Source organism: Hetaerina americana, unplaced genomic scaffold (genome assembly GCF_022747635.1).
Source record: "Hetaerina americana unplaced genomic scaffold, ioHetAmer1.1.p SCAF_6, whole genome shotgun sequence".
NCBI lineage: Eukaryota > Metazoa > Arthropoda > Insecta > Odonata > Calopterygidae > Hetaerina > Hetaerina americana.
In genome coordinates this window covers 19,168,192-19,190,431 of record NW_027287205.1, presented here as the reverse complement: position 1 = coordinate 19,190,431, position 22,240 = coordinate 19,168,192, and positions in this window count along the sequence as shown.

Here is a 22,240-nt window from a genome sequence, read left to right as displayed (position 1 = left end):
ATGGGTTAGTGATCGAGGGGGTTTCCCTTTACCTTCCTCAATAGTGTTTATGGCCTGACATGACACCATCACTCAAATAGCCTCCCCCTGGGGTAAGACGCATTTGCAGTCGCCGCACTGAGGTACAAACTCGTGATAGGGGGGAGAACGATAGGGAAGTGATGAATGAGTAGGAATTGGGTAGGTATGCTGGGCGGAATGAAAGGAGGAATGAAATATGTGGAATTGAAGAAGAGTTCATCGTAGTGTCGAATGACAGAGTATGCTTTGTTAGGAATGGCAGGAGAATGTATCGTTGTACCGTTGTATTCATGTAGTATAAGTATGCTCATCCAAAACCTAACTTGGACGACAGAAAAATAGGAATACTAATAATAGTCTTTTGTATATAAAGTTAACGCCAATAATAAACCTACCTAAGAGGGGTAGGTTCATTTCTCGTGACTATTTACAAAGATAAGTGTGGCAAAATAATTAAAATAACATTACTTAAAGACATCCCCCTAAACCGGGATCAAATCAAAGAATTCCTCAGCCACCTCTGTAAGAATTATCCCGTTTTGTATGACGGGAAGGAATATAGGGGATGGTACTGTGGCTATGGTAGAGGGGAAAGGTGGGTCGGGGTTAACGTTTGAAGACGTAGGAAGGGAGGGCTTATGGTTGGTATGGCGGCCGGTGTCCCTTTGGGGCGGATATGTATCGGAAGACGCCCGATTGTGAATGATGACGCCCTTCTCCGGGGAGACATCTTAGCATGGTTTGGGGGAGGGGGGGCGCGGGGCTACTTGAGGAGGATGCGACGGGAGGAGAGTGGGTCGGGAAGGAGGATGTGGAAGACGGGGATGCGATGTGGACAAGTAGGCGAGATCCCGCTCACACCGCTCACCACTCCCTGATCTATACTCTTGCCCCTGAGCGGCAGTTGTGCTGCCCTCATGTCTCCCGTCAACGGTCACCTTCTCCCCCATCCCTCTCTCTCTACCTTTAATCCGCATTGTGTACCAACTACGTCTTTCAGCATGTAATCCATTACAACCGTAAGAGCCACTGGTAATGTGACCGCTAGTTATCGGGGACCGTGTTGAATATTTCAGTTCGGACTCTGGGAAACGCGTTCGTGAAAAACATAGAAAGACCGAGTAAAGAGAGGAGCTGGAGGGAAGAAAAGATAATTCAGATCTACGATCATGAAATAACATTTCATTGAAATGTAATGGTGGAGAATAATTACACATAATACCCTGAGATGAGTTTAGTCCGCATTCAAGCATCATTTTTAACTTTAGGTGACGGCTTGATCGTGCATCATTGAAGTGATATTTATTATTCAGCACGAGGAGAATGGGATTTAGCATTTGGGAAACCTTAAACAGTTTTAACACTTATAATCACTTGCGTATTTGAGTTTAACAAGGCATTTGGCTGGACATGAACTTTTTCAAGCACAAGTAATAGTATTTGACAAAATACCAAATCAATCTTTCAGTGGTTTTAATTTGACCCTTTTTCATTTTTACTCATCAGCAAATATTATAGTCGTTTCTCATCGTTCGCTTAACAGGTACTTTCATTTCTGAAGCTTCAGAATACCCATTTTCGGATATACTATACGTTTCCCGGATATTTAATTAATGTAGAAATAACCTTAGAATTCATGACGTTTTTGTCCATTATATTATTTTGTCATCCTCAGCAGAAGTTAGCAATCTGAGGGTTAGTTTTAGCATCCCTCCTGACTGTCTTGTTCCCTGCCCATCTTTCGATTCCATCATGGCATCATGCACCGAAATTTTCCATTGCCTTCTTCTTGTAGCTCATCCTAGGGTTTCCTGTGTAATTTTGCTGTTTTCGCTCAAGTCTCATATCCATAGAAAAGCAGATTCTATGTATAACTTTAAATCACTTCCCTACGTCAATGCTAGTTCTACTTGAGATTGGTATTTGCTTCCTTCAATAGAAAGTCATCTTCACCATTCCTCTTCTGCTTAGTCTATATCCCCCTCTTGCTGCTTCTATCTTTAGCGATTCTGCTGCTTAAAAAGGGAAATTCGTCCTCTTGTTCAAATGTGCTAATCTCCAGTCTTACCTGAAGATTATTTTCCCTATTCCAAAATCAGTCCTTAGACTTAATATATTCAACAGATACAGGCGAGATGTAGTGGAAGTTCGTCATTATGAGAAAGCAAATTTTGCACTTTTCCACAGATTTTAAATCTGTGGAAAAGTGCTAATTCGTTTTTCTCATGCTTCGACTTAATACTATTTCACGATTTTGTGAATTTTCATACCCGTCTCAATATTTGCTCGCGTCTTTGCTAAGTTCTTCTTGCTTATTTGTCAATCTAGATATATTTTTTGTCAAAATTGCAGAGAAATAATATCTTCTGTGGTGTAACTACCCGGCATTGAAGTTCAGTATCACCATAATAAAATTCATTATTTCATGTTACATGTTTCTCTCCATGGCTCCATTCTCGAGTTTCATGAAGTTTTGTTTATATTCATGCTGACATTAAAGGAAACTCAGTTACTCCCCTGCTGACAACAAGATTTGACAAAGTCTTTTTTCTGTTTCTAGCTTTCAAATCGGTAGGAATTACCCCATTGCTATTACCCTTGTGAAAGAGGGAAGCATTAGAACGTGCAGAATTGGTTGAATTTAGCGACCAAATATATGAGCGCCTTGGTATACGAGAAAGTTCGTTGGTAGTAGCACGTAAGAAATATACTTGATGGAATATTCGCAATTTGCACCTCACGTACCATTTAAAGAAGCACAACTCTTTTCATAATTTCAATCTCTGGAAATGAAAACTTGAAAATATTTTCATTAGTATTTTAAACACTTTTGAAATCCACATAGGTGATCCTTATTCACTTTATCACGATATTTAAACACATGAATATACGCACGGCTGAAATCCGATTGCTTGACAAGATATGACAATTGACGTGTAAAGACAGGATTACGAATATCACGGAAGAAGATCGAAAAATATATCTGGGACACAAATTGCCGCTTTCGCCGGCATCCGGATTTAAGTGATATTTTGATTCCCATCTTGAGACAAAGTGGAAGGTAAGGGCCTCGGGAATCAGCCCTTTTTAGGGTTGTGGGCCACTTTTTATACTTTCACCAACCTTTAAGATTTCCACTGGCTTACTGCAATTCCAAGTTCGTATGTCAGACTCATCATTCCAGCATTGGATTTGAGTAGATGATTAATTCCATGAAAAGGGGCAATGCCATTTCATGAGTGGAGGATCAGATCTATTTGTCTTTAACTGCCATCTGGGAATTATGACGAGAAAACCCTGATTGACCCGTCGTGAAGTCGTTCACTGAATGACTGGGATGATGATAGCTTACAAAGATCGGTGCAGAGTAGCCACATAATTTACTTTTCTTTTATAGACGACATGCTATGTTTTACAAGGAATTCGAGACTTTTAAAACGCTTGGATCTGACTGTTGAAAACTTCAGTCTCCATACACGAGTACATCCCAATTTATGGAAACCGATGAGATGTATCGACTTTTCCCGGTTATATAGGTTGTATCTCATCTTACGGATCTAAGATAGGAAAATTAATGAGAAAAACGTTAGGGAGATAAACTACGATAATCATATGTAACAGAGAGGTTTAATTAATCGATATCAATTTTTCTATAAACGATAAGGAATCAGAATACTTTCCAAAGAAGGTGCTTAAGAAATGATGTTGTGTATATTTCAGAAAGTTTTCAGAGAAAAGGCAAAATTGGTACGTTGCAAAGGAAGGTGAAAGCAATTTCAGGAAGTAGGGGAGAAAACCATTGCTAATAATCAAAGATAAATCAAGAAAATAATGGTTTAACCAAGGAAGAATTAACAGAGAGGAGAGAATATTTAGAGGAACAGTATGTTAGACCTACCTATTTTGGACATATGATAAAGGCATTAGATTTACCTATCCTGGAAGTGTTCTGGACCAAAATGGTCAAAGTATCAGGGAAATAAGGAAAAAAATTGCGTTACGCAAAGAACCTTTCACAAGGAATTGATAACAGAATCGTTGCTAAAGAGTTTTAAAAACAGCTCGCGAAAACATTAATAAGGATCTCGGTTTTGTACGGCGCGGGAGCATGGTAAATGAAGCAAGATGATTGGCGAAGAATGAAGACATTTGAATTATGAGTGTGAAGAAGGATGGAGAAGGTTAACTTGACAGAAAGGAAAACAAACGGGGAAGTGCTCAGCATGGTGGGGGAGCAGAGAGAATTCCGGTCAAGGAGAATGGTTTTTACACTCTGAAATTATTGCATTGTAATTGGATAGGGATATTGGATGGAATGAAGGGAGGAAAGAACTATGCGGAATTGAATAGGGACTTACTACAGCGCCCGATGTCGGGTTTTGTTTTTGTTAGGAGAGACAAGTAAGAGTACTAATATTTGTTATACAATTGTATAGGCTGTGCCAATCCGAAACCTGCCATAACCGGTAGAATTCCAATAACAATAATATATTACCGGTCAGTTATTTCCACGTAGCAGATAGAGTGAGGCCTAAATGAACGCCAAATTACACCTCTCCTGTAATTGCTCACTCAATTTTCCCGGTATTGGCTTGATGAATTCTGGTTTTCTTAGTGTTGCTCCACAGGCATTTCTTTCATTTGAGATCCCCTACTGGACATACTATATCTCCTTTGTTTTCATCCTCGGACCCACTCGCGAGAAATGGTTATGGTATTCGTATGCCGGCTCAGAAGTGATGCCGAAAGTGTCGCCGACGTATCGGGCGGGGCAAGGTCCGTCCTCGTCGCCTTCAGCACGAGCGGTGTCCCTCCATCCTTCCTTTGCCCCATGCTCGAAAGGCTGATTCCCAGCGGGCGACCCAAGTGGAAGGGGTGAAAGGCGAAGGGGGCGTGGGAGGGGACGAGGGAAGGGGGCGTCTGCGTGACCGATGGTGGTCAGTGAACCTTTTCGAGACCGTCCTACTTTTCGCGTGGCGTTCTGAGATGATGTCATTCGCGCCTAGCGGTATTACATTATGCGCGGCATCCACCCCACGGCCATCACCCATCAATTCGAGGACTCCCGGTTCCTCGAATGCCCCCCGCACAATTTCCTCTTCATTCCTCCCTCTTCCCTTCTCCTCGCCCGCGGTGGACACGCCATCCGACCAAAGGAATTCCGTGAGAGATTTCAGCGGCGTTGGGTGACTGTCGTATATTTTACGTCTCAACCGTGTGTATTTTTTCCCTTGAAGCACCCAATGGGAGTTTTGGAAGTTGACGATGTGCGAGGTGGAAAGGAGCGAGGGCGCATGTGACGCGTTCAAACGACGGCTCATACTATCCCTTCTGGGCTGCGAAGCCCACGGTTTATTCATAAAAACAGAAAAATTACGTTTGTTATGCATTAAATGTTCATTTGAGCGTGTCTGAATGAATTAACTGCCTTCATTATATGACAGTTGTACACCGAATATGGAAATAAAATCATTTAAAACAAGCAATAGGTATGTAAAACAGATTAAACTTGAATGCAGCATAACACGACATTATTTGTACTACTCGTACTAATCGTGCGATAGCTCATGGAAATATTATACAATAAACGAGACCATTTAATATAAGAGGTGTTAATAAGCCATAATATCAGAGGGAATAAAACTTGTTGTTCCTTCTCATATTAAGGATATATAAAACTTCCACGAATTGAATCCTGAATCCATTTAGTTTGTTTTAATTCATGTACTAATAGAGGTTACGTTGAAAAATAGAAGTTTCCACGGTCAATTCACAGTTGAGGGGTTAATATGGTGAATCCAGGAAGAATATGAAATCCGAGTAAGTTAAAATTTTCGACAATCGACATGCTTGAGCTGGAGGTCACTGAAAGTAAACGACCGACCCACTGCAATAAACCATTCTTCAATTCCGCATACTTTCTATCTCCCTTCATTCCGTCCAACATTCCTGCCCTTTTTCTCCCCCTTGCTTGATTGCCTAACGTTCTCCTCTCAATCACAGTGTTCAACATTCCATCGCCAAACAAAATACTCTGCATCTAACTTCCATGTCTCCTTTGGATTTCTCTCAGCAACCCTCTCTCTTTCTCCACCATATTCAGTACTTGGTTGCTCGTTTTTTCCATTAATTTTTACTTTAACATTCTTCTCTCCAAACCCAATTATCATAGGTTTCCGATTTGTGCCTATCACCTTTCTTTATCGACTAAATTTCCGAGCCACACAAAATAATACATCGGATAAAAGTGTTCTCTAATCTTTTACTAACATCCTTAGCCAATGTCCTGGTATCAGTCTCTTCCTTCAGTGTCTTGCTACTTTTAATATCCTTTCTACTTTGCCCATCTGGGCCCTAAGCATTACCAAAATATAATCTTTTTAAGTACCAATGTTGACTCCTATATACAGAGATGCTTTTTCCGCAACGCGCAGTGCTCAACGTAAAGCATTGTGTCAATAGTGATTGCGTTTTCTTTTAGCGCGCAGTGAATTGCTTCGTGCAAAGCAGTACCTTTTAAACCGCTTGCGTGGCATGCGTTCCATCCTAAAATTGGAGCCATTAAAGCCACCTGTTTCGCCCCGATCCGAGTACCGGTCCACGACCTCGCCCCTTTGCTGTTCCAACTTCGGTGGGGGACGTTCCCTTTCGAAGTCGTGACGGCCCGCGGCGGAGTCGTCCGGAGTGACCACGGCAGCGATGATCTCAGCTCTCGCCGCGGAGAGACACCGAAAGGGAGGGAGAGAGAGAGACGCCCTCCCGCGATCCCCTTTGTTTGTGCGTTCGCCAGCCCCCTCTCTTCGACGGGCAGCTCTCCTCACCCCTTGAACTGGGTGGTGGGCGAGCCCCCATCCCCCTTCCGAATCGTCCGCCCTCTCCACGGATGCGGCTACACCCATTAACTATAGACGAATTCAAAGCTCGAGGCGATGAGACGCACGAGGAGTGTGGGAGAGGTTGGAAGGGAGAGTGTGCATTGCAAGGAGTGGGAAGAAGGGAAGAGGGCAAGTGACCGGCAGGGGAACCAGCCAGAGATACCCCTTTTAAGTATTTTGCTGAGCCATTCACTTCTCACATCAGGGGTTATCGTACCTGCCGTTTATACATTCCACATTTGTGAAAGTAGCCTATGGCGTTCCACAGGGAGGCGTGATCGGTCCACTCCTTTTTCTCATTTGCATCAATGCCATTAATTTCAAAGTAAAGAGCAACTACAGGCTAGTCACAATTGATGAGGCCATCTACCATGGAAACATTAGCTATCTGCCATCGTAATATAGTAGGTATACATTTATAGTAAAAATAGTTAGTAACCCAAAACCTCAAAGTTTCAAGGCTGAAACAGTAGGTTAAATACCGACAGAAATAGCTGCATCTCATGAAATAGAGAAAAATGAAAAACCGGCATTTATGCTAATATTTTTTCATATTATTAGATAATTAGGAATGTTTGCATAGAATCATGTAAAACATGATAATAATTATGCAGACCTGTATACTATTGAATTGAATTAGAGGATTGCAATGAATACTATTCTTGAATTGAAAGTACAGAAAACTGAGTGGTGTGAAGTTAAAACTGGAATAAATTTGATGTGGGATAAAAAACATGGATTTTGACCATCGGACAACTATCGTAATCGACCATCCTCTTTTTAAATTAGTTGTACTATCTAGCAGGGATTTCCATATTATGATGAAAAATCATTGCACATATTTTGTTGCATGATATAAAGGGATGTAAAATTTTATTTTTTTTCTCTGAGGTCTTGTTCTTGTTAAGTATTAAATATTTAATTTTCACACAGTAATGAATATGTTTTGAGTCTATTATTTGGACTGAATGAAATTTTGAAGCTGCCTTCACTTCTGTGGTTTCACTCGCTTATAACTCTTGTAGAATGAATTTATGGGTCCGTCACATCTGACATAAAACATTGATCAGTTATAGACAATTTGGAGTCTCGTTTCTCACTGCTCATTTCTTTAGTTTCATCTGATTAAACAACAGAGGAATTTTTGAGATAACTGTTTCTCTCTAAAATCTGATGAATTTTCTGGTGCCTGGTTATAGGGAGACGATATCTCTAGGACGTGCAAGTACTTCATTTGGATAATAATTTCATGATTATTATTTTTAATGACCGTTGCTAGGTCACGCCAGTTTCCATCGTATGCTTAGAGTTAAATACAGGATACACAAGGACAATCATGCGTGCAATTCATTTTCACAATTGGTAATTTTTCTCTCAAGATATTAATAATCGAATTTCCGGACGGCAGCACGGGGTCAGCATGAGTTCATCGAATTATTTTTTTCGCGGGGCAATCACAAAAAAAGTGGCGTATCCGGGTGAAAAATGGAATCAGCCAGAGGGCGAGGATGTTGGGATGGGGTGAGGGGTAAGAGTTAAGTGCGGGTCGCCGAATTCAGGCGAATAGCGATTGGGGCGACTCGGGGCGGGCAGGGAGCTGGGAGAGAGTGTGGGGGAGGGGGAAGATGGTCGCGGGGGGCGTGAAATTAGAGATGGTTTCATGGGAACTGCGTGAGTGAGAGTTGGCTGGTGAATTCATGTTTTCAATCAACTAATGAACCCCTTTTTTCTATTTCATCTCTTCAGAACTGGTTTATGAAATCATTCATGAGCAAATATGTGCTATATACTTTCACGCCTATTCTATTGATTTTTAGAATAATGTTTATTTTATTTTAATATTGTTTCGTCGAATTTCGGTATCAAGTAGATTGGCTTTAGAGTAAGGAAACTGACATATGAGAGGGCATACCAATAAAGCCAATAATGAAGTTAGTTGGTTGTAATGTTACAATTTTACAGCCATAGCTACTGATTTAACTAACGCTTAGGCTTTCCGTTTATGCGGATACTTGAAGATTTATTGAGCTCTTTATCGATGAATGTGCTTAAATACGGGAACTGTTCAATAAATGGTGATCATATTTTTTTATTCGATAATTTATTGTAAATTAATATAATTCATGACATTGATAGATTAATGTACCTATGGTACAAGATTCATTGATTTGACTCAATTGTTACGTTAGCGGAAGCCGTTTGAGTTAATAAATTTCCAGCACACTTAGGTCTGCTTCTGATTATGGAAAATCGCTTTCCACGAAGGTGTTTCTTTACGCTGGAGAGAGGGAAAAATACATATTGCGTTTTCTCTATACTATAGGGGGAATGAGGAAGACACACAAATTTGATTTTTGCGAGATAATTACTGTTTCGCGGTGCCTACCGTCACAAACACATCTCGCGTGTAGTTTTTTCTATTACCAACTCATGAATGATGCCCAATGAAATTTGCAATATTCCTGATAGTACTTTAATATTATTAAACGACCTTTTCTCCCAATAACAGCAGCAGTGTTGATGTTTCTTCCCTTAAGAGCTATTACCGGTGCTTCAGATTAATCTTAATTTGAAATTGCTAAGTTTCCTCTATTTAAACACGGTAAGTAATCTTCTATCCGTGCTTTTGGAAAGAAGATTATCCGTAACATTATATAGATCTCGACTGACGATTTGTTCAGGCAAAAGCGAATTCATTATTCCGCGTCTCGGGGGACCTCCTTCGTTGTCATAAATGAATGCATATAGAAGTTTTTTTTCCAAATTTGAGAATTGATTTTTTAATTAATATAATTCAAATCATTAGCTATTTTATTAAGAATCAAACAGACAAGTCATCAATAACTTCCCCAAATTGCTTTACACAATAAGTCTCTTGAGATTATAAAGCTTTTTTTCAACTTTGTGAAATTCCACCACTTAAAAAAAATATTGTGACAAAACAAAATGTTATTTTAATGTAAAGTCCAACCGCAAACAAAGAATTTGATTAATAACACTCGAAGGATGTCAGTTGTTTCAACAGTAACTAAAATACGCGTGAATTTTCGTCGACCAGTCAAATTTCTCATTGGCCAGCGTTTTAGTTCCAAATGCGTCAGGAGTATTGCCAATTTCACCAATAAATTCACGGTGAGCATAATTTTACCAATATAAAAAGTCAAAATAGTAGTGTTCGAAAGTAGTTTTTGTAAGTCAGATCCATTAAGCGTAGGTTGACTAATTGTCCTTTCATGCCAAAAAATATGTCATCTATTCGACGGCCTTCACACACACACACACACACACACACATTTATTTATTTATTTACACAATTACGTTGCAATTAGGCAAGTTTCCTGGTGGCAACGGTCAAGTTAGGTCAAAGATATCTCTTACGACGAAAATTACATACGAACACATATCACCTGGATAAAAATATCTCTAGAACTGTCAAATTAAATTAATATTAATTACAGTGACTATAATAAATGGGCGTCTCTTACGGTATATTAAGGCTGGAAATCTCTCTGCTAATGCATTACGGGAGTGGATCTCCAAGTTCGACCATTTCAAATTCTTACACCACAGGCTGCTACTTGCGAAGCGCAACACTTCCCGCATTCTTATCCTCACTCCCTCGAACTTCCGCGGCACCAAGTGGTCCAACCATGTTGCCGACATGAGGCGACAGCTCGAAAATGAAAGAGTGATGGATCCATGGCCCTTCCTCACATTTTGTCATCGCATCCAAAGCTCTTGAAAATACTTCTTCCCTCGAAGAGCACAGCCTGAAGGCCTTATATTTGATTATTCTAAAAAAAAATACCAACTGTTAATGGATTTTAGATGAAAGCAGTAAATTTAGGATGGGGATTGACCTTTTTTGCCTTCAGATTCACGTAAAAACCAACTGGAGTATTGCTCCTCTGGAAAAGAAATCTTCAAATTTGATGAAATGCGAATTTTGAGACAAAAAAGTGAATTGCGAGTACATTTAATTTTAATGATAACGGTATTCCCTAAAATGTTGTTTATTACCTCATAATATAATTCGTAATAAAATTGAAAAAATTTTAAATAAATAGAAGAAATGAATATCAGCATCTATATGCTTGAAAAATCAGATTTGACATTGAAAATTACTCAAAAACAATATTTGCAAAATATTAATTTTGAATTTCTTATATATTTAAATTTTTTACCTTGCACACATGTTCCCACCAGGCCTTAGACATTTGCGTAAGTAATATAATTATTCTATGTGAACATATTCTAAATGTGTAGGAAAGAGTATGAATAACATATGAATAACATAATAATTTTTCACTTCGCTGTATTAATATTATTTATCAATACAAAGACTCAGTGCTATTATAAGATTTCTGAATGTGTTCACCTTTAAATTATAATAGTATTTAAGGAGATAATAAAACAAATATTATTTTTTGGATAGATATTGTACATATTTAAGTTAGGCGCTATATGTACGACTTCCTTGTATGATACTTGTCCTAGTTTCTTTATTACAATAATTATTTATAATTATTCAATTCTACCTGCATCCAAGAATTGATGTTTCTTCTAATAATGAATTTATACCTATTTCTCAGCGTAACCATCCTATCTTCAGAGAATCCAATTGCTTTCATTTTCTTTTGTCCTCTGCTGGGTGAGATTTCACGTAGCTGTTCTCTCTAAGGAAATGTGATAGAAATTTTATAATTTAAAGGTGAATGTATCACGAAATCTTATAATAGCACTAAGTCTTTGTATTGATAAATAATGTGAATACAGTTAGGTGAAAAATTATTATGTTATTCATACTCTTTCCTACGCATTTAGAATATGTTCAAATATAATAATTATGCCATCTCCTACTCTGGTCTGTAAAAAAGTATTTTATTAGGTACATTCGCCTGTTAAAACCAAACTTAGGATTGCTTCCTGTGAGAATTGGCGGCTTTATTCAAATGTCTCACCTATTACGCTGGCTCTATAATGATTGCATGACTATTATTCCGCAACTTGAGTCCAGTCACTACAGATTTATCATGCAATGACCTGAGATTATCAACTCTCTATCTATTTTCATTCCTACCAAACAACTTCTCTCTCTTTTATCTCCCTGCCATGTCTTTTCTCCCTCAGTGAAATCGAGAATCAATGACAACTCTGACTCACTCTCCTACCTATCACTATCCTATCCTGATTCATCATCCACTACCTGCACCAGAGCAATACGATACATCGATAGGATACGATTTGTGCGTGGTATTCATTTATGACTTCTATCCTTCCTATGCACACACCTTCGTGCACTCAAATCTGTCGAAATCCTTCTTTAATCCCATATACAAACAGATACATTCATATTTCTTTGATCATTTTCCGCATTTGCAATTAAGACCCCAACCCTTTTAGCCCTCACTGGGTATGTTCCTTTTCTGGGGATGAGCATCTGTTATATCAAAGGTTTCTGAGCAATATTTTCTCACTTACACTGGTCCATTAAAGTCTTCCTTTAATTTATACTTGAACAAAATAGCTTTTTCAATTTGAGGAGTATAATAATAAGTTTATGAAACGTTTTCATTTGAATGAATAGATGCGCAAAAACCCACTGCGGTGACATTACTCTCAAACATTCCCGAAACTAGGTTGTACCTGTTTGATGGCATCGCAAAGCAGTTCCAGCAAGTGACAGGTTCTCATTTTTTGGTCTTGTCATTGGGCAAATGCCTGGTCCGCATACGGGAAGCTCCTTGAAACCCTACGCAAAAAGATTTCGTTTGATGTGAAACTTTTCATCACAAACCGGTGCACAAAACCATCCCAGTGTTTAAATGATACCGTGAATAATTTTTAATTATGGGTTTCGGAGTCAAACTTAACATAGAATGACAAATTGAGGGAAAATTTTCGGCAATGGAAAAATGACACACACAAACATTTCGGGACGAATTGCGGCAAAGAAATGAGACCTGTCAACCTTACCTCAACCAATATGCTATACTGAGTGTGAAAAAAACACAAAAAAAGAAGATTAATTGTATTGAAAAAGAAAAGGCTGTATTTCTCCACCAAGATTATTCAACATAAAACCTTAAGAGAGGCATTGAAGGAAGCAGAACGAATTAAAGCAATTTAGTATAACGGGAATGAAAATTTCGCGTGTTCCGATTCAAAGATAGCGCCGTAGTTTGTAGCGGAGAATCGAGAAGAAAAAATAAACATTCTCGGGTGCTGAACTACTTGAAAGATGTGGAATGAAAATGAATCGGATTAACCTGATATTCTTAGTGGTGGAATAGGGAAGCTGGAAGCGTATGCTGCTCCACGGGGTGAGAGGTTTCAGCCAGTTTAATATTCCACCGGCCTCATAAAGAGCATGGGAGGGATATGAGAGCCTAAGACGATTTCAAACGCAGAAAAGAGAAATCTGTGAAGGCGTGCATGATGAACAACTGCTTTTTCCCAAAGTGGATAGGAATAGGGAGAAGGACGTGAAAAAAAGGTGTGTGGACCGGTGGATCGGTGTTGGATATTAACCATCGGGAAAAGCAGACCGAAGAGCAAAAGGAAAATTCATAGCCTGGTTCTGGAGACAGACACCGAAGATCGAATGGGCGGATAAAATGATAAATGTGAAAGTGTACCAAAAAGCTGAGGAGGAAAAGACGCCGCTTTAACTTGGAAAGAAGAACCCGGTAGCTTGGACACATCTCAAGAGTCAATATGCATATTTTTAAAAATTAAAGTAAGAAAAATTCGTTTAAGACAATGGGATTCTTAAGTATTTTCAATTAATTGAAAAAAATAATAAATTTCTTTGATTCTTTGGATCTCCTTCGTCGCAATTTATTTAATTTAAAGCGAGGTGAAGTAACTGCCGTTCTTTAGCTACAAAACTTATTTAAATGTCTACTAAGTAAACCTTATATGTGTACTCTGTTCTGGAAACTACTGTTATAATCTAGCGTGCAAATCTTCCGAACTCAGATGAACGTCTTGTAGCTTGTAGGTTCTATAGCAATGTATACATTTTACCATGCAAATCGTAGGCAATTGTCTCTAATAAATTCCTTAATCATATCAAATTAGATATGATGGATTAGTGTGTATAGCGTTCAACTACTGACCGGAGGCTCCTTGCTTTCAATCTCCGGAAGAGGCCATGCCATATCACGATCTAAGAAAACCAGTGGTACTACTTCCCTGTTCCCAGGACTTCATAACCAGAGCCAAATGTTGGGAAAGGGGAAAGAACCCTCCTGCCTAGCCTCTTAATGTGCGAATTCCAGTCAGCCTATGATATATCGCGGGTCAAGTTCTACCCTCACCTACCAAAGTTCACCATTATGTTGATTACGTTGGTAACATTGGAGTTTGAAATACGATCTCTGAATTTTTTTTATAAAGAACCTCATCTGGCGGAAATAGCGAAACCTTGCTTGTAATGACTGAGGTAGGGGGTATTAACTGTTCTTGGTCTATCTTTCAGGAATGATACGTCAGTCGTAATTTGTCTGCACACCTCGAGGAAATGAGAATTATAACATGGCCACAGTTTTTGGGGGGAAATAAGCAGGAAGTCCGCGGCCCGCCTGTGAAGTGGGGCCGATCTCGGAGCGCCGGCGGTCCACTGAGATTCCAGACCAATTAGTTAAATTTATTTACGGCCGGTGGCGACACCACGCGGTCCAAAAAGGGGGTTCCTCCACCTGCTCAGCGGTCCGGAATGTGTCGCCTGTCGCGCTGGGCAGCTGTTGGACACCGACACGCAACCCCTGCCCCCCCCTACCTCCCTCCTCACCCGTCTTACCCTCCCCCATTCCCCTCCCTCATTCCTGGATCCGCATTCCTCGGCACGGGGATCTCGTAGGACCAGAACGGACGCGAAATAAATTTGCTCCGAGACAAAAGACGACGCTCTTCGCGCAAGATGGAGGGTGGTAGACGCACTTGGTGCCCAGAGGGGGGAGGGATGAATCTGACGCCGGGATCTCGTGCGGATTCGAAACCATCCTTCAGAGTTTTAATTGCAGCGCGGCAGAATCCGATCGCATCACTCTCAAGTGGTCTGCGTGGTTTCCATATGGAAAGGTCGAGAGTTCGAATCCCTTTCGCTCCGTAAGATAGAGGATGGAAAAGTTTTCGCATGGAGGTGTGTGGCTGGAGGCGCGGTGCGAGTTATTTAATGTACAGATCGCCCTTAAAGAAGTTTTCTTTCATTGGGCAGGTTGCAAATAAATTTAATGAAAAACTAATAAGTCGGTTTTACTTAGCTTTGGTTAGGCCAAATTAAGAATGCTCACCAAGTAATCTGGATCCATGGGAGAAAACGGTAATTGAAGAATTGGACAAGGTTCAAAGAAGAATAACTATGTTTTTTTAAGATTTGCTACGATAAGCGAGTAAGCGTGGCGGGTATGTTGGAGGAATTATGTTGAAAGTCCCTTGATTCTAGAAGGGACCAGGGAAGATACCGTTAGAAAGGTTAAGGACACCTGCGCTTTGTTGTGACACTGATGGAATTATTTAAGCCCAGAATTAAATTGGTAGATTCGACAACCGAGATAATATAAGAGGGACATACACCATCACAGACAGAGTCATGTTCTTGTGCTTGCCTCACGCTATGGGCAATGATAACATAGTCGACCCCAAGAGCCCGAAAACTTAATTAACGTAAATATTATAATTTAATTCATTACGTCGATAGCTCAAAGATATTCAAAGTATGTAATCTATGCATATATTGGTTTGATGAGTAAGGATATTATTAAAGTAAGGGAGTCCACTTATTTAGGAGTTATTTTAGTCAATGTCCCAAAATTTCCACAAAATAATTTGAATGTATTGTTTTAAAAACCCAAAGATAAACTCTAAGATACTGCGGGAGATGCCGTGACAGTAATTTTACCTGAGTTATCCGCTAAACTTGAATTACAATGCAACAATTTCTGAGTGTAAAAATTATTCTATCCCAGTCAAGGCTTATGATTTTCACACTCTGAAATTGCTAAAGATGATCGCCCAAGATGATAAGATTCGGATTGGATAATTAAAATGTATAGATATTGCAGAGGTATTATTAGATTACTAAAAATATGCATTATATTAAAATAAATTGATTTAAGAGACTGCGTTGATGATACTGGATGTGATGTTAAATACAAACATGTTAGATATAAATGAATTGGAAGGAGATCTCTTCAGCAGTGATGTTGAAAATATAGTATTACCCCCATCGTACTACAGTAGGAGAGATCATGCTAGTAAAATTAGAGAAATTAAGTGTAGAACAGCTAGATATAAGATGTGATTTTTTCCACGAACAACAGGGGTTCATGATAACATTGTTCAACCGAGGTAGGGTTATGTTCGGTTAAAATTATTCTGGGATGTACTCACCCCAGTAGGGCGAAAAGCTCTTAGTTGTATAAAAATTGCAAAGAATTACATTTTAATTTAACATTTTTTCGAGTTAATTCCTATTTTTTCTAGTACATCCATCTCCAAAACCTTTGTTACCATAGGTAACACGATTCTGAGCAAATACCAATTGTCTTTTCGCTCAATTTCATTAAGCACCGAAAAAAGTTGAGTGGACAGATACATTGGTGTTTTCACTTCAGTGATAATGGACTTCCACAAAGTTAAGCCTAAAAATATCAAAACACCGTGATTTTGGCTGCACAATCAGTGTTTTCAAAGTGAGATTTCGGATTTTATATCAGAACACCTTTAATGTAGTGGTATTTAGGGGAGGCGACCGACATCTGAGGTAATTTGCGCTTTTAGGAAAGGAATAAGGGTGGAAAGAAAACCGGTGTCGGCATTAGCCTACTCTTAACGAAAGGCGCCAAGGGGTCCGCAGCTTAACGTCCCATCCGACGGACGGCGTACTCACTCAAAGTGCCCTCCACAAAGTACCTAAAGTAGGGATGGGGATACCACTAAAAATATTCAACACCGCCGGGATTTAAACCCGGGCCTTCTGCGTGGGAAGCCAGTAGCCCGCACCATCTCGATCCCCGAAACACCTTTAATGCTTACTCCTTATTTTAGAAAACGATCTGCTTGTTTGTCCTTTATGCACCGTGTTATGCGTCACTTCAGGTTAAGCCATGTTTGGCTACCCCTTGTCGAGAAATTCTCTCTTTTTTCTTGACCATTTTTCAGGAGTCGATGTAAGTTCAGAGGGGGTGTAAAGCACTGCTCTACGGGACCAAAAGGTTAAGGTTGATGAGTTTTTCTGATAAATAATAAAAAAATGGATGTTTTATTGGCGTCTGAGAGGATATTTTGTGAAGGCACTAATGATGCCTTGGGTTTTGAAGAGGCAATAAAATGTGTTGTCAAAAGAAAAGGACTAATCAAATAAGTGAATACGTTTGTCAGCTTATTGACAACTATTTATTCTGAGTACGGATTTAAAATACGTGTACTCACTGAACACTCTATTCAGTCTCTTTAGACCTGAGACTGAAGAAATTATCGCCCTGAGTGACAAGTTTCCTTACTGAAGTTTTGGCAAGCGTTCTAACGCCGTATAGGGATTAGCTCGGGAAGGAGGCCTACCCCTTACTACTGAACTAGTTGGAAAAGAAAATACTTTGTTCTTCAACATATATATTACTATGCACGACCTAAGTTTCAAATTACCAAGTCATTACCAGCACATACACCTGAAAGTCGAAACCCAGGTCGTGCATAAAAAAATAAATATGGAAAAATGAAGTATTTTCTTATCCGATATGAATCACTTCGACAAAGTGACGCCTAAAACCATTCTTTTTACTAAACTAGTCTCTGAGGAGATTACTTTCGCGGTAATTGTAAGTGATTGAACCAGTGCTTACATTCTCTGTTGTAGTTCGCATTTAAAAATTATGTTACTCCACTCTTTCTATCCTTACCTCATAATTTTTCACTCAACGGCGAGGCATCGCGCAATATTAATGAGTGATAGGCAAAACGACATTTGAGCTCACTAGTGTTCGAATCGGCACAACCTTCCGACCGATGGCTGTGCCCCGACCAACGGCGTGAAACATTTGCAGACGAGGGGTTGGCGTCGAATTACTCAAGTTTCCGGTTGGAACAGCAGGAAAAAACAAACACAACCACACACACAGGTAGGGTGAAAATAAATGACCACCGAAAGAAACAATTTCATGGGTGAGAGAAAGAGAGAAAGGGGTGCGGTGGGTAACTTTCCACCCGAATAAAAATGTCCGACAAAATGTTCTGATTAATTGTTTTGTTAATGTTTCACTAGAGGGGAGAGTTCTTAGCTTATCACTTGCACGCTGGGTAAAGTTAAGGGCATGATGAAGAAGGAAGTAATTAGTAAAAAAAGCGAAAGTCCATAGGGATTGAATAGGAGAGGCTTGTGGCAGGAAACGAATTTCGTCTTTCCTTGTCGTCTTACTCGTTGCTTCAGCTTCGATCTTAGTCTGACCAAATGTTATTTATTAGACGATTGATATACGATGTGGATAAAAGGTTACTCGAGTAATTTTTAGGTGGAATCCTTAAACTACCTTGAATTTATTTTAGAGATGCTTCAAGTTCCTCAAGATTTAAATGAGGTTTTGCCTCCACTGTAATTTTCTTTAACCTCATTAAGAGCTTAACCGGACGAGTTGAGTCCAGTGCACCCACAGCAGTTTTGAAATTATTACTGTCATGGAACTTAACGGAAAACTTCACGTAAAATCGAACTCACTCCTAGCTTTATTCCCCTTATAGTCATTCATTGGAGAGATCGAAATTCAACAGTAATACTTGAACAAAATTGCAAGTTTCATTACAATTTAGGTAAGATGATACATTCAATGGTTGATCAGTATGGACTTCAAACAATTCTTATACAAACGACTTACTTCACTGTTAATTAGGTACAAAATTTACATAGGTGTTGCACCGCTTTGTAATATTTTAAGGAAGGCCAAATTTGTGTATCTTTTTCTATTTATTCAAATTGATCTGCATGACATGTAATATATTTTTCTCCATTAAAAGGCTCACTGGTATATATTAAATTATTCGAAAAACCAGAAGAAGGCCTTAGAATGTGAGGTTGAACTACACGTCTATCTACTGATCCCAGGAATATTCTTTTAGCATAAAAATGAACAATGTTCCAATTTAGATCAAAATTTATTCATAAGATAAATACTATGACATCACTTACCTGCCACCTTATAACTAAATTATCATTTCTAACTCCATACTTGCTAAAAAAAATGTCCTTACTAAGATTCATATTCTCCCTAATTATTTCGGATTCACAGTACTAACTCTAAAAGGATAAGAAAAAACACCGCGGTAAAATATTTGGGTTTGGGATCTGCGATTACTTGTCAAGATACCATTATTTAATGAAGGCATCGGGGCACCGAGACAATTACAATTTAATTAATTTTTAGATCATTAACTATTTTGGTGATAAGTGCATCGACCAAATATAAATACTTTGACAAAGAATAAATATCTTGTATAGCAAGATGTATGGCAGGAAATTATAACTGTCAGCATACGATGTAAAATAAAAATATCCGAAGTTAGAAACCAGATTTCTTAAATTCTACCTCAGGGATTCCAGGGTTCTGATAAACCGTTTCCAGTAAATGTGGTATCATGGCAATAAACGGAATTCTTTCGATGGTTTCGCCAGCACAGGATGAATGAACAAGAATGTTGTATCTCTCCATGACTAAGAAATGCCCTAACTGATCTTAAAAACCTGGTTATGGCCAATAAAAAAGAAAATATCACAATAACGGTCGTAGTGATGACCCTTATAATTTTTACTCCATTCCACGAAATATAACAATATGCTTGGCGAACTGAAGTATTTTTCTAAAAAAATTTACAATGCAATGCAGAGCGCCTGGGTACATAGCCACGTCAATATAAGGCCAATTTACTCTAAAATATCGACTAATCAGTAAAAGATGGATCTCCTTTGAAAGTTTTTACATGAGTCCCTTTTCTCAAATTGAATGCATCATTAATTTGTTCACCAGTGCTATTAATATAATAAATCCATTAGCGTGACCACTTGGAAGTGGTTTGCATTGCTTACATTCCTTCAAATGATTATCTCGAGTCTGAGATAAAAAAGTACGTAAATATATCGGGAATGTGCTAAAGGGGACCTTAATTTAATTTCTCAAAATCAATTTCATCTCGTATGATTAATCTACGGATTAATTGCATTAACGAACTTATTTGAGAGAGAATTTATAAATTAACGGTAGTATCAAAAATTTTTTTAGATATTATTATTCTGATGTTATGAAAACGTTTTATGAATACATACAGTCCTGAATTTCACCCCATGAACAACATACTTAAGGTGGTGGAAGAGCTTGTGCGTTCTTATGATTCCTAGTCTGCTGGAGGGAGCAATAATACTTTCTCCTGGTGGGGGGTCACCAAGGAGTTGAAGAGTAGGAGCCAGGCGAAAGGTAGTCCGCCCCTCTGTGCCTCATTGAGGCGAATGCAAAGGAGTATGACCCCCAAAGGGGCGACTATTGAGTGATGGTGTCACATTAAAAACACTATTGAGGAAGGAAACGGGAAATGACCTCAATTGTTCCTCCAAAGAAATGATGATAGGTACAAGTATGGAAATGGCTTCTGGCAGTAACGAGACGGCATCGGTGTCCGGTATGTCGTGCCCGGCAACGGGAGAGGCAAGGCATCCGTGGTCGTAAACACTAGTATTCCTTGAGAAGAAAAATTGAATGCAGAAGCACAAAATCTGAGACGACCGAACAAGTTAGAAAGAGATTTTGAATGCTTGAACATGGTTGCGGGGAGGGAAATCAGGAAATACATTTGTGCCGTGCGATGTGAGATTAAGAGAGAACGGTGATTATAGAAGCGTGTTAATAATAGAGTAATATACGAGTATATATAGAGTATAACGGAAGGGAAGAGAGGCAGTGAGTGGTGATAATATAACTGACAAAAATATAGAAAGAAACGTCATGGACAGAAACCAAGTGAATCATAGACTACTGTTAGTAGAAGTAAAAACCTATAAAACGAACTCGGTCATTATTCAGGCCTGCATGGCAACGAGCAAGCATAGGGAGGAAGAGGTGGACAGAATTTATAAACAACTAGTGTAAATATTTATTAGTGATATGGGATTGGGGCGTGTCGTTTGGCCAAGGAAGAGATTGTAGTTAGGAAGGGAACTACGGTTTAGTAACTAGGATTGAGCGCCGGAAGAATTCAAATAAGTTCTCCAGGAGACAGTGTTTACTCTCAACTATCACTTGGTTTAAACAACACAGGAGGCGTAGACATACAAGATATACAGGACGGATATACTGTACATGACAGTATGACAGATATGCGGGACAGATATACTGTACATGAAAAGTGCGATGCGATTTAGCACGATATCATTTGGAAATTATTATCGTTAGGTTTACTTATAGTAGCAGCAGTTTCCCGGGAGCGAATGAGAATATAGATCCTGATTTTGCACTAATGGAATGCCACGTCGAATTTAAAAGGATAAAGGAAGAAAGACGTATGAGGAACATGAATGTAGAAGGATTAACCAGGACGAAATTAAATAAGTACGCGGTGACAGTAAAATAATTTCTGAATGGGGACACGGAGACAGATGCAGTGGAAGAAAGATAGGATCATGTCGACAAAAGGGAAATCGAAAGCCTCAAACTAAAGCATAGGATCGTTCAATAACAAAAGTACAACAAAACCAAACCCTACAGATGAGATGACTCAGAAGACAGACCAGATAACGAAATGGAAGAATTTAAACTCAGGTAGAAGAATTTTCGAATAATTGAATACAAAGTGATAAATAGGAAACTGAGACGGAAAGCTAATAGAGCAAAAGGAACATGATGGAAGACGCAATGCGAGGATGTGGAAAGTTTTGAAAGAAAGAGTAAAATTGGTATAACGTAAATGGCAGGCTTTTAAGTGAGGGTCAGTGCTAGAGATACATACAATAGTTCTCTTAATATGGATCTAATAGCATCGGACGGACTATTTCACAAGAGATTCGATAATAATAAGAAAATGATCCCCGTTAAATATGCAGGCAACCGTAATGTCAGAGAAGCATTATCATTGCTGCCACGACAAGAAAACATATCTGTATTAGTAGTTAATGGTCGAAGTTTAAAAGAAGTTTCAGAATATCATCACCTTTTTCAAAGAACAGGAGCAGATATCATTATTAGAACATTAAGCTGGTTAATCACTGATATCGCCGTCGGTGAAAGTTTCACAAAATTCTTTTCCGTTTACAGATACGAAAGAGGAAATAGAAGCGGGGCAGTCTCCTAATTGCAGTTAAAAAT